Below are 13,354 nucleotides of genomic sequence, written 5' to 3' on the forward strand. Positions count from 1 at the left end.
CTTCAAGTAAAGGTGACCCCCACTGGTATGATGCTTGCACAGTTAGGTTTGCTTTGGGTCATTGTCAGCCATATAAACTGATTGCTAACATGGCTGATGGAGAAACTTTAATGGATGACTGCAGCTAAAAACCAAACTCTCATCACCGAGGCAATGTTTCAAGATTTCCTTAAGGGCCAGGCTTGGATAGTAACATCCAGTTTTATCTGAAAGCATCAAACTCTACTTACAAGCAACTTTGCAGCTCAATAGGTAGCATAGGTTAGTTACATCCCCAGCTTTATGGCTCCAAATCTTAGCTTAGCCTTGAGTTTATGGTAGCATTAGAATAGTCTGGACCCACTCTTAAGGCAGAACAGGGAACATTTGCAACCCTGACCCTCAGTGCTCCCTCACTGTTCATGGTGGCCATAAAACAGGTGCATCCAGATGTCAGGGATGGAGGAGACAGAGACACTTTTGTGTGGCTGCAGTGTAAATACAACTGAACACGACCCACAAGGCCACCATCCTCAAGTTTGGCTTGGTTTGTTACAAACCAACTTTGTCTAAAAGTTACAAAGTCTACTTGCAAGCACTCTTAAAGCCAAATTGATAGTCAGCTACAAAGTGTTGTGCAGATAATACAAATGAGACAAAAGGAGCTGGTTGGTACATTTTGGTGTTTGGTTGCATTAAATGCTACAAACAGTCTTAAAGGCTTGAGGATTTAGCAGGAGAGATGATCTTTTCATCTCAAAATGAAAATGTTTACTGGCATGTATTCCTCCGACAGTTCTGCTGTTATAAGAAATGTGCTCCACTTAGGGCTGTTTACTAAACAGAGGGACACTTTATGTGGGTCAGAGCAACTGGCCTCGGATGTGTCACCTTTGGTCTTGTAGTGGAAAAGGAGATCGAGTGGAGAGTACGTAGCTGTGTGCGAGATCACCATGGAAATCGGATAAGGCCTGTTTTGCCCTGTAGTGGAAACTAGTCTTGTTTTAACTAAGTGTGAATGTAGGTTGGATACTGAGCTTGCCCTGCTTTGGCTGTTTCAGTAAGAATAAGCAATACCTTTCGTCTTAACCGATGCTGTTATGGTTATCTTCGACCGTTACCTCCTCACTAATGGTTTCATGCCACCTTGTCATCTTCATATCGGCTTTCTTAGTCAGAAAACCATGTCTATCCTCCTTACCCCCTGAGACTCTGCCAATAATCCCCTCTCTCCGGTGCCCTCTCACTTTCTCTTTTCCCTTTCTTCACTCGGCTGTTAGATCTACACTCCCAACCTCGATGCGTCCCGGTGGGATGTGGCTGACTGCTGAACTCAGCTAGAAAGATGGAGGGGGAGAATAGAGAGGGAAGAGGTGTGGAGAGGAATGAGGGAGGTAGAAGGTAGAGAAAGTCAACACTCTGTTCTATCAGTCACAGAGGGTGAGATACAGAGGATAGTGTGTTGACGTGTGTGTGGGGGAGCTATACATCCCTCACAATGCCTGAGGCAGATGTGAAATCTGCTCTGACCAGAACAAATTGCACACACATGAATATAAAGGGTGTCTGCAGAGATATATTCATAGCCAGAAGGTGGAAGATTCTCACAGCATGTCATTCAGAGCCCTAAACTTGGACCAATTCATGTGTTTGTTGTGTTTGTTGTGTCTATGGTGTTGTCATCATTGCCCATCATCATCCTCATAGGTGTGTCTGCCTCACACTGTTCTTTCCACACTGGACTTCCTCGTTGACATTTATTACATCTCATTACGACATCTGGATCTCTTCATTAAATGCTTACACACTGACTTGTATTCACACTATAGTCCACCATAGTTTGAACAATTGCATTACCTCTGATGTAATGTATAGACTCTGTGTTGGTTTGTTACCTCAGCCAGCAGGATAACACAAAAACACCTCTGTAGATTACCACAAAATTCTATGCAGTGATCCGATATGTGTCAGGGAAGAGTTTGTTCAATTTTTTGGTGCAGATCCAGGTATTTATTTTTCTTTTCTTTAACATTGCACAATTGGTTTAGTCTTAGTCACCAATTTCCTGTGGAATGATTTATGGATCTAGATGTAATAAATCACTAAGGGGGGATGTTGGGCCTTCACAGTACTCTACTGAGTCCCATTCTGCTTTGTTTATTGGCCAGCAACAAAAAATTTCTCTGCAGACATGCACCCAACATGCTGCTGGGATGGGTCAGGTGCAAGGACCTATACAATAATTGAATTGATCTGTTTGAACGGGTTGTAGCAACTGTTTTGATCACTTTCCTTTACACTGTAAAAGCAGTTTTTATTTTTCATCAGTTTCTCAAGAAGTAATATTTGAATCCTTATGATACATGTCTGTGTTGTTGAGTTCATTGGGTTTTTACAGTCTGGTGCAGATGGTCTAACCATTTTGTTCTGACTGACTCACTGACATGTATGGATGTTTGACTGTGGCAGAAATGAATGGCCCTGAGTGGCGTTCTAGTTTCTGACTGTGATCTGACATTTTTTTTACTCTATTCAGGGCTAAGTATTATTCTATTGTCACAACCTGTCTAAGCTATAGACATGTGATATGCTTTTAGGCTGCTTGAAATATTATGCATTTTATTATATATATTTTCAAGGGCATATTTTAGGTTTTTAAGAAACCACACGAATGTATAAAGAAATGTGTATATTTTAGTAACTATGTACTTTCATTCAATTACTGTATGTAAGTACAGTTTTGAAGTAATTCTACTTGACTTAAGTATTTCTATTTTCTATTGTCACTTCATACTTCTTAATTTTACAAAACATACATTTTAATATTGGAAATTCTGTGCTGATTTTATTTTTTAATTTGAAAGCTAATACATCAAACAGACGAAGCTGTACTCAATACAAAACGTGATTCATTTCATTTTATTCTGTGGCAGAAGTATAAGTGACAGCATTAGATAATGCACAGCAGCCTCTGTTTGTTTTATCATTTAGATGAACATAGTTCCTCACATCAGGGTTCACTAAGAGGCCTCCACGCTGATGAAGGAATGCCACCCGCAACCCTCCAGCTCCTGACAGCAACTGGAGCTAATGCTCCGTCTCTATGTGTTTTTCGTATTATTGTGTATGTGCTGCTCAGTCATACATATCAAAGTCAGATCTCTGTCCTCTACTCACTTTGATGTAGATGGATGGGTGGATGGATGGATTGGAGGGGTTAAGTATGTGAGGTGGAAGTAAAGTGATGAAAGGAGGTGGGTGGATGGGTGCGACCTTTCCATTACCCTCTTTACATTTGACCCTATCAGGAACATATATTCGCTCATCAATAATTGTGCGTTTCACTATATGTTTAATCCCTATTTAACTTTTTAAGATGAACCCAGTGCTATTATTAAGGCTATTCCCCTTTTTGCTTTCTTTAACATTTTCCCTCTCTGCTTCTCTACTTCTCCCCTTCTACTATTTCCTTTTGCTTCATATTTATTTTTCCTTTTTCCTCAAAACTTATTTGAAATACGACACCCACTCATTATTCATCTCATCGTAACCTCCTAATCTTCCTTTTTGAAATCAGATGATTTACCTCAGTCCTCTTTTTTGTCTTTGTTTTCCCATAAAATAGTTTTTAAGTAGAGTTTTTCGGACCTTTTGGTCATGTATCTATGATCAACGCCCATGATCTCTGATCCTTATATATATATATATATATATATATATGTTATTATTATTAGTTGTATTTCTTCTTTTTTCTTCATCACACACTCTCCTCCATTAACCTCCCCCTTACCTTTTTCTGTGGCAGTTTAAGTGTGTGTGTGTGCATGTGCATGTGTGTACTGTCTCCCAGAGAGTTGAAAGGCTGCCTGGATCCCCTGGGGCGGGGCTTTGGCAGTCAAGACCTGTCAAGGGCCAGCCAAGCCTGGGTCACCATGCTAACCTGCATCACCTATGTCCCCCACGGGACAATATTTGTTCGGAGATGTGAAGAGGGACGAGGAGAGGAGAGATAAAAAGGAAAGAAACCAAAGCAAGGGGGATAATTCATACATGAGAGGAAATGCAAATACATAAGGCACACAGCCTGAGGTAGTTAGTTAGTCATGCTTAAGACTCCCTCTCTCCCTCTCTTTCCCTCTGTTGCTTTGGCGTACAGTTGTTAGTCATGGTGAACACTTCCAAAGTGGTCTTTGCTTTCATTTTGTGTTTCTCCCCTCATCAGCAGCAGCAGCAGCAGACAAACACTCTCAGTATGACACCCAAACACAGTATCAGATGTACAATAGAACACAGATACAATTTACTATGGTATTATACATCCACATTATGAGAGGATTGCTTTGAAACAAATAATGGTACAAACACAGCTGACTAGAAGACAGGTTTTCCAAGCTGCTGCAGCAAAGAGGTCTCTGAAGTAATGTCACGGTCAGAGTATAAAGACAGAAATGAGGGGGAGATCTTCAAAGGAACTTTTGCCAAAGCTTCATTAATACAGGAGCTAGTCAGCTACAAGCAGATAACGTAGTATCAGAGGACATCTGGGTGATGTCTACCAAGTTAAGCTGGGTAAAGACTGTGTGAAGTGTAAATGTGAAACTCCATCTCACGTCTATAATGAAAAGCCAGACCACAATTTATGTGCTCACACTGTTTGTATCTGTTGGCCTGTCTTGACAAGTCTGGCTAATGGGAACTCAACTTGTGGTGATAAGATTCAACTGTGCGAGAGCATGAAGATGGTTGACCAAAAATTCTGACATGTCAGAAATTCATCCAACCGTCTGACGTCAAACAACGCACAACAAAGCTGAAAATTCAATCACACTTTAAGTGTAGTGTTTCAGAAATAAGGTCAAAAACAAGTTCAAATCACACAGTGTATGCCCGGCTTTAGCATATGATGTGTGTGAGACTTCACATCCTGATGTGCTCATCAACATGAAGATCACTGTCAGCCATTGGTTATGGAAGATATTATCGTCCAACCCCTTTAATTTCTCAGCATGAGCACAGCCATCAACTTCTAAGACTTTTCATTGTCTTGAATTGAATTATTCTCACACACCAATAAACTGTGAATATATTTAGTTTAACAAAAGAATAAAACCAAAGATTAGATCTTGGAAAACAATAGTAGATAAGTGATTAATCTCAAATGCAGAAGACAAAGACTGTTTCACTTTGGTGCTAAGCAACATCCTTTTCTGTTTTTTTCTGTTTGCATCAAAGTGTGATAGTGTGATGTATGTTTACATCAAATAAATAAGCTGTAAACTGTGGATTAATCTCTCTGTAATGTATTTACACTGTATACCAACAAACACTGAGTATATGCCACCGGCTTCAACAGCACACAGCAAACACTTTATCTACTCTGCTGATATTTGCTTAAAACACAAATAAATGTGGCGTCTTCACTGAAGCATTTCCATTTTTTTTTCAAATTCTGAAAACAAATAAGCGTGATAGAAAGTTGATGTGCAACATGTTTTAACATGGATATGAGGGGATGGATAGGAAGTAATAAACCTGTATCAAACATTTAGCTTGATCACATCGTCATATGTTCACAGCAGCGATACTAAGATGTTATAAAACCACTTACTTTTGAATTAAAAAGTAGAACACAGTAGTATTAGTGGTTGTACTTGTTTTGCTGAATAGGCTACTACAACAAAAGGATGTTGGAGATCACACAGACAAAGCCTCTTATTTCTGCTGCATTAGGGTCTGTTCTGCTTCTTCCTGAGATTTGGAGATGCAATACAACTTCACAGAGTCCCCCTCCATTTCCTTTTTTTATTTGTGGTATAGTAAGTGAGTTCCCTTCTGTATCATTGCCTCATCACACTGCACAAAGCTGTATTATCTCTGACTTCCTCTCTAAATTACTTAGCTATTCTCTCTGTCTCTACACTGTTCTTTTACCGTAGGCAGTGGCAGGAAGTGGAGTGTGTGAAACAGGATGTGAGGGTAGCCATGCTTGTTTATTTTCTACATTAAGCCCCGAGCCTGACTGGAAACCACTGACAGAAGACAACAACGGACAGAGACAGTGAGGCCCTGCAGAAGCTAGATTTCACTCTGTGCTTGTTATGTTGTGATGACATTTCAAATTAAAAAAGGTTGAAGAAAATGGAAAAAGTTGTAAGTCATAAGCAAGAACATAAGACATTTTCAGTAAAGAGGAGCACATTTTCTGACAGTTGAATGTTCTTGTATTTTATATTAGTTGTTATTTTGTGGCTTCTTAGAACAGATATTGAATAAACTGGCATCTCCACAAAGAAATTATAATGATTTCTCTTCCATATTTGATGCTGTCCACTGATTTTAGCAGTGGCAGGAAACATAACGCAGTGGGGTTTCATTGTTGGATAAGGTTTATTGTCTTGGATGTGTAAAGAGTGAGACATCTTTTCCAAAATGTTTCACATACTACCGGCCAGGACACCACTGGTTTATGGTGAAAATTAGGTTAAATGTTTTACTTTGAAGAACTCTATTTTACTTAACGTGGCGCTAGATAGAAAGTCAGGAAGTCGCCATCGAAGTCAGCAGGATTGATCCAATGGAGACCATGAATACCTGAATGAAGAAGTGCACTAATCCTGATGTTCAGTCACATGAGCCAAGAAACTTTAGATTGCAGGCAGATATAGATTGCAAGTAAAATTATTCCAACAATATAGATTCTGTTGTACTTACACTGAACATTAACAGTCAATACTGATTACATTTTTGCTGTTCAGTTTTCAGTTCAAATTATTATCATAGAAATGCATGATGACAAAGTTTACACACACACACACACACTCAAATTTAATCCACCATTGTATTTAGGATACAGTTTATTCTGTCTAGCACATTTCAAATAATGATTTTGTGAAAGTCTATCTTCTCTTTCCAGTCATCTCTCTTCAACTCTGCTCCTCTCTCTCTATTCTGTCTCAATCATTCCAACTTTATCTCCCTCTGTTTCCATCACTCTTCCTTCTCTGCTGCCCTCACATATTTACACTCTCATGTGTGACGATGTGTCGCTTTAAGTATTGCAACCTTTGTGTGAACACACTAATGTATATGTGCAGTACGTGTGTTATAGATGTGAGTTACTGCTTTTATCTTGTGAAGGTACAGACAGGATGAAGAAGATTTAATCTCTGGAATTGGTACCATTTATACAATTAACTAATAGACCCCCTACACACCCTGTTCTCTATTTCATGGCATTAAAACAGTGAAGCAGGGGGTATTTCTCTAGTTACCAGGGAGTACTGTTACCATCAGATACAACAGGCTGGCTGGCTTACAACAGTAAGCGAGCAGTGACATGGAGATAGTTGCACAGCAAGGGACATGGTTTAAATGTCCAGCCACCAACATTTAAAGCGACAGCAGTATGAATCCAAACCTGACTTAGTTTGAAATGACCAGGTCCATGGAGCTGAGCTCAAAGTGCAGAACAAAAGGTTGAATGCTGATTATTGAGTAGCCTATATTGAATGGTGTCACTGTAAAACACTTGGCATACTCAAAATATAAATGCATCAATTGTAGATATATTCCTGAAATGAAGAAACTCATGTTAACGATTTGAAAGTGGCACTGATCTCTGGGACACCAGCTGAAGCAGACCAGACAAGTAAGACATTATTTTCTGCCTGTGAGGGGCGTGGCAGTGGACATGGTGTGTTGCAGTCTTTATCACTTCCTGTGTCCACCCTGAGGCGCTGGAGAACACATGACTGGCTGTAGATCTGACCGATATTTAAAACCGATCATGTTTTATAAACATTTGATTAGTTCTATAAGATATCGATTAAAGGCCCAAAAGAAATCAAATATTTGAAAACAAATACAAAATGGCAGACTTCCTGTTGGGTTTATGGAACATATGGGCCAACAAAGATTTGTACGTGTAAGCGAAATGTACCATGAGGCCTATTTTCGCCACACCCTCATGCAACACCCATAAAACATGTACATTTTTTGCTAAACTGATTTATTTATGTGGAGAAGAAGAATAATAAATTGATAATAATATTAATATTAATTAACAGTGTTTTAATAGGATCCTTGCACTGGCCGGTTCTCGGGTCATGCTGATATGCTGTGAAAAATTGTATGAGGTTTGGTGGAATGCATTCAGCAGAAATTATCCCACACAAAATGATTATAGCACAGCTCGTCACATCCACAGTTTGCATGCTGCATGAGGTGGTGTGATCCATGTGCAGAATTACTGGTTATATATTCCCTGTTGTGCTTTCTATGGAGGTTTTTCATTAATTCACGTCAGACGTCAGACGCTGCACATTTACGTTCCCTCAGATGCTCCCGTTTCCCTTTAAAACCCAGTGTGTTCAGTCAGACAGCTTGCAGATGCTCCTCTTCCTCCCCTCAAGCCAAATGTGTCTCTACCGACATGTCTGGCGCTTTTTCACCGTTCCTGCCTCTGTTGTGCTCTTTTCTTTTTTTCTCCTCTCAGATTTTCCTCCTTTTTCTTACTGATACGTTGATCCTATTTCATTTTCTTTGTCTCCCAGCCAGTAGTTATCATCCACTCTTTTCTGCCTTTGTCTTTCTGTATAATTTCTCATTGAGTACTGTGTTCTTTCGTCTTTATCTTATTCTGTGTTTGCATTCTGTTTCTTGGCTCGCTGTTTACTTTGCTGTCGGTCTATCTGCATACCTTCCTCTTTATATCTTCAACGTCTCACATCGGTATCTTTCCAGTGGTAAAAATAGAGGCCCAGAACTCATTGAATTCTTCACAGAAAGACTGTTTATTCTGTTTTAACCTTGCATATTGAAACATGTTTTGCTCATGATTCCTAGAGTTATTTGCTTTGGTTTTCAGCAAAAAGTGGCAGTGCCCCATGAAGCTTTAAAAGCCGTTCAAGAGGCTTTTGCACACCTCCAATGTGTGAAATATCAGCCTGAGTCGAGCAGATAATACTGTATCCATATCCATGTCCAGAGGCCACCTCTCAGTACACAGTCACAGTCTCTTAAAATAAAATGCTAAAGGAAGAATGTTCTTGCATAGATTCACACAGAGTCATCGAACCACCAAGTCGCTTAATTTTTCCTAAACAACAACCCAATCATAGATTAGCAACTGTCACTAAGCATCACAGGGCGGTCAAGCTTTACATTTCTGTAGAAATATTAACACTCTGCATTAAAACATTGAGCATACTGTAACATAGCATTGTTAGCATGCTAACAGTAGTACTGTTATTTCAAAGACCAACAGTTACCTTCACATTAGCTAACTACTGTTTTATATTGGTTGCAGGCTATCTTAGAAAACTCCCTCTTCAGAAATGAGCAGCTGGAATGCTGCCTTCACTCTCAAATCATTTATACTTAAACATGACATTTAGTTTGGTCCATGTTCCATTCAATAACATGGAGGAGGTAGGATTTATGACCAATACTGCAGCCAGGCACCAGGTGGCAATGGAGACTCTTTGGCTATACTTTTAGAGTGCAGTCACGACAGTCATCAGTGGAAAACTTTAACAATAACCATTCTTTATTCTTTCTCTAATTAACTTCATATGTATTGTAGTAGTAGGCTATCAATTGTGTCAAGTTGGTAAGAATAATTAGTAAAATCACTAGCAACTAGCTAGCTACAGCTAATAAAGTCTTCCAGTGAGAGTGAAAATCAGCAGACAACAACAGAAATTGAACGGTCTGCTTCATAACATTGACATTTGTCATATTATCTGTTTGGATATTCTGTTCTCTGAGTATTTGGTTGATGTTTTGGAGCATGTGTGAACTTTCTCTGTTCACAATATATTGGGTGTAGTTTCTTACCACTGCTTGGTGTGTTCTCTATGTTACTGTATTGTCAGCTCAATGGTTACTTCATACTAACGAACAGACCGGCCAAGTGGAGCAGAATTTTAGCCAAATTTTAGGCAAAAAACTGTCAAAACAAAATGCAAATCAAAGCCTGTTTCCACACACTACCATTACTGCTGTCATTAAAAAGTGTCAGATGAAAAATGATGAAAATATGGAACTAATGTTTGTGTCATATATTTATTATGTTTTCCTCAACCGTTCCACACAGAACGGATGTGTTAGTGGAGGAGTCAGATGCTTCTTTATGGAAAGAAACCGATGTACAATGAAGGAATTTTAGGCTGCAGGGTCAAGCTAGCATTTGTTTACATTTGTGTGAGAGAAAATATAGTTTTTGGTCTTTGCTTCCAGCTCTTTTCTGACAACATTTCTGTTATCACACATATATTTGAATTTGCACAGAGTGGTTGTGTGTCCTGAAAATGAAACAGATTCACAAGTTAAAAAAAAATTGGATGTTAACACAGACAGCTGCTGGTATGATTAAAATGAGATGCGTTGGGTTTGTTCTCGTCTTCGTCCCTGTGTCCTCCTCATTCTCTCCCTCTGTTGTTTTATCTCCATCTATCCGTCCCATGATGCCTCTGTTAACTGCTGATGTATGCGGAACACTACAGGAAGTGCTCTGTGGTTGTCCAAATATGGACGGAGATGACTGTAATCACTTGAGAAATATGTTGTCAACTCCCTTCGCAGGAAATGCACTGCCTACGCTTTATTAATGACTCGTGCTTGTGTGTGTGTGTGTGTGTGTGTGTGTCAGCAAAGGCTGTAGACTTAAATACAATTCCTTATGGGCTAATCGATGTCAATCAATGTGATTGGCTTACAAAGATCAACAAAAGACAAGCCTGAACTTGTGCGTCTTCTGCCTGATGCTGAAGCAGATGAACAAACAGTATAATGATGAAGAGCTGCTCATATCTCGTCTATACTTGCAGTGCGACTCAGTGAAGCCAAACTGAACGGTTGGGTTAGGAGGTGACCATCTTTTAAATATTATCTTCAACCTTTGGCTCAGTCTTGTCTCTTTTACTTCATAGCTGTGCAGCAAATGTGTTATCACTCAGTGTGTGTGTGAATTAACTGGCTTATTAATTCCAACATTTTCTCACATTCTGTTTACTGTTTCTCATCTGGTAGGCAAACAAAACTGAGATAGTGGGTGGTGAGGGCCCCGTGTCAGGTTTTCATTGGTAATTAGAGTTAATATCACACTATTTTGTTTTGAAACAGCGTCACTTTGGATGCTGCTCAGGAATCATAATGAGGAAAAGCTATTACAGTATTGACTCGTGCTTTTTTCTCTCATTGCGCTACAATCAGCAAAGGGCTTAACATAACCGCCAAACATTGTTGCCGCCACGGAAACACCCGGTGGCGCTCAGTCCCAGATCCCAGAGGCACATTTGCAGTAGAGTCCAGACTAAATGATAACTTGAGGCTCAGGAGACAGAGACACAGCCTTAATGTGATCTTGACCCTCCAACCTGAACTGTGAGTGTGAGTCTCTGGGTGCCTTTGCAGCTCAGACCTGGGAATTCATTTCAAGGCCCAGGAGCTGCAACCTCTGAAAAGTCTCCAGCCTCATCTTAGTGCAGCTGGAGCACAGAGCTGATACAAGAGTTCGAAAGACAGATGGACTTCTGTCAGCATAGGGTCATTTGACAGAAGCACAGTTTCAGTTTATTAGCTTCACACATTTTAACTGCAGCAAGTTCTTGTGTTTCTTCTTACTTTTGGTGATCCATATAGCCACCATTAAAGAAGCCTTCTTTTGCTTTCTTGTGGCCTTGTTTTCTTGTGGTTATATTCCTTGCTCTTGTGCTATTTGCTCTAAAACTCTGGGTTCTGTAAACCTTCATTCACTAGTGCCTGAAGACACATGGCTCATTTTGATCTTCTGTTGCATTAAAACCAACCTCAATATATCTGTTGTCATCTTCTCTCTGTTAAGCTGGTTTGGGCTTCATGTCAGTTGTAGATGTGGACTGACTTAAATATTTGTTCATGCTCGCGAGCCTATAGGTTAATAAGCAAGGCTGCAGCACTATGAATAGTGCGCCAAATGCGTCCTGAGCGTAGTGAGTGTTTCATAAAAGATTTATGTCTTTGTAACAATCATATAAGAGTTTCTATTGGCTGGACCGAGCTAATATCAGGGGTAATAGTAATAGTTTTTTTATTGGTGCAATGGTCCGGATCTGTAGATACACACTCTTAATAATACAATTAATTGCTAATTAATTTAGCAAACTCATGAGAGTCCTCAGACCCAACAACGTTGATACATTTCTCTGATCTGGATGGTCTCTATAAACCAGGGGCTATCATGTAAGAATTAGTTCATAAACATTTGTTAATTAACAGTCAATGTAGAGAAGTGACAATTCCATACTTTTTGAAGATGTGAAAATAAAACTGTCTCTTTTGATGCCTGGTGGAGGTGGAAATCAGAAATCTGTATTTTCAGTCAGTATTAAGATCATTGGCATCCTTGATATTCTACTCAATGAAAAAACATCAAATACAGTGTTCAGCAAATGGCAGCCAAGAGAGAACTGGGCCACTTTTAAATGCAATAATTAACACATGTATCACATGTATATATTTGCATCTCCCTTTTGCCTTACTCAGTTGTTAAGGTGTTTCACATTCATAAGGGTTTTTACCTCCAACAAGCAGGTTATGTTTTCACCCCTGTACATTTGTTCCTTGGTTAGTTTGTTTGTTTGTTTATAAGCAGGGTGACACAAAAACTACTGCACGGCTTAACATGAACCTTGGTGAAAGGATGCAGTATGGGTCAGAGAAGAAGACATTTCTTTCTTTAACATTGTAAATGTTTTTTAACTTTTTCTTTAATTTCTCAAAAAATATTTCATGTATCCCGATGAGAAAGACTGATATTTATGAGTGTGGATCTAAATCTGGATCTGGTCAATGTAAATGTGGTTTTATAAGGGGGACTTTTGGGCCTCGGTGGAGGTTTGTTCATGTCATTCTATGTAAAGTCTGTTTTCATTGCACTTGTCACATTTTATTGTCTTTCTTGTTGTTTCCAAGGTATCACGCGCATATGTAATCACTCAGCACATCTCTTATATCTGCTGGTTTGTTTAAAATGCAATTATCCACGTCAGCTGAAGCCGGCCTGCATTCATATTGATTTTGGGACAGGGTGGGGAGATGGTCTTACAGTGTTCATCTGCATTGAAGTATGCTTTCTGACACATTCAGTGGTTTGACATCCCTGTGCTGAGCATTAAGCTGCATATTCAGCACCACAGAGAGCTCCTCCCTGCTCCTGTTCGGCATTGACAGTCGACTCAGCCTCGGTGGTGGAGGATGATATTCAAGCAGCACAGTCCCACATTCACACACTTTGCACATCACGGTAGCTGCAGTAAGGCTACAGCAGTTATCTTCAATTTAAGCACCATAAACAATAACTGTGCTGTGACTTTTACAACACTCACGTTGTCAT

The 13,354-nt window shown here is 39.6% G+C and overlaps 1 protein-coding gene across 3 annotated transcripts in view; it reads left to right on the forward strand.

The window, feature by feature from the left end:
- lrfn5a (leucine rich repeat and fibronectin type III domain containing 5a) overlaps positions 1–13,354 on the forward strand; it is a 125,064-nt gene that overhangs the window by 60,794 nt on the left and 50,916 nt on the right. The gene's annotated exons all lie outside the window — the stretch shown is intronic.

This window comes from Paralichthys olivaceus, chromosome 12, assembly GCF_024713975.1.
Source record: "Paralichthys olivaceus isolate ysfri-2021 chromosome 12, ASM2471397v2, whole genome shotgun sequence".
Taxonomy (NCBI): Eukaryota; Metazoa; Chordata; class Actinopteri; order Pleuronectiformes; family Paralichthyidae; genus Paralichthys; species Paralichthys olivaceus.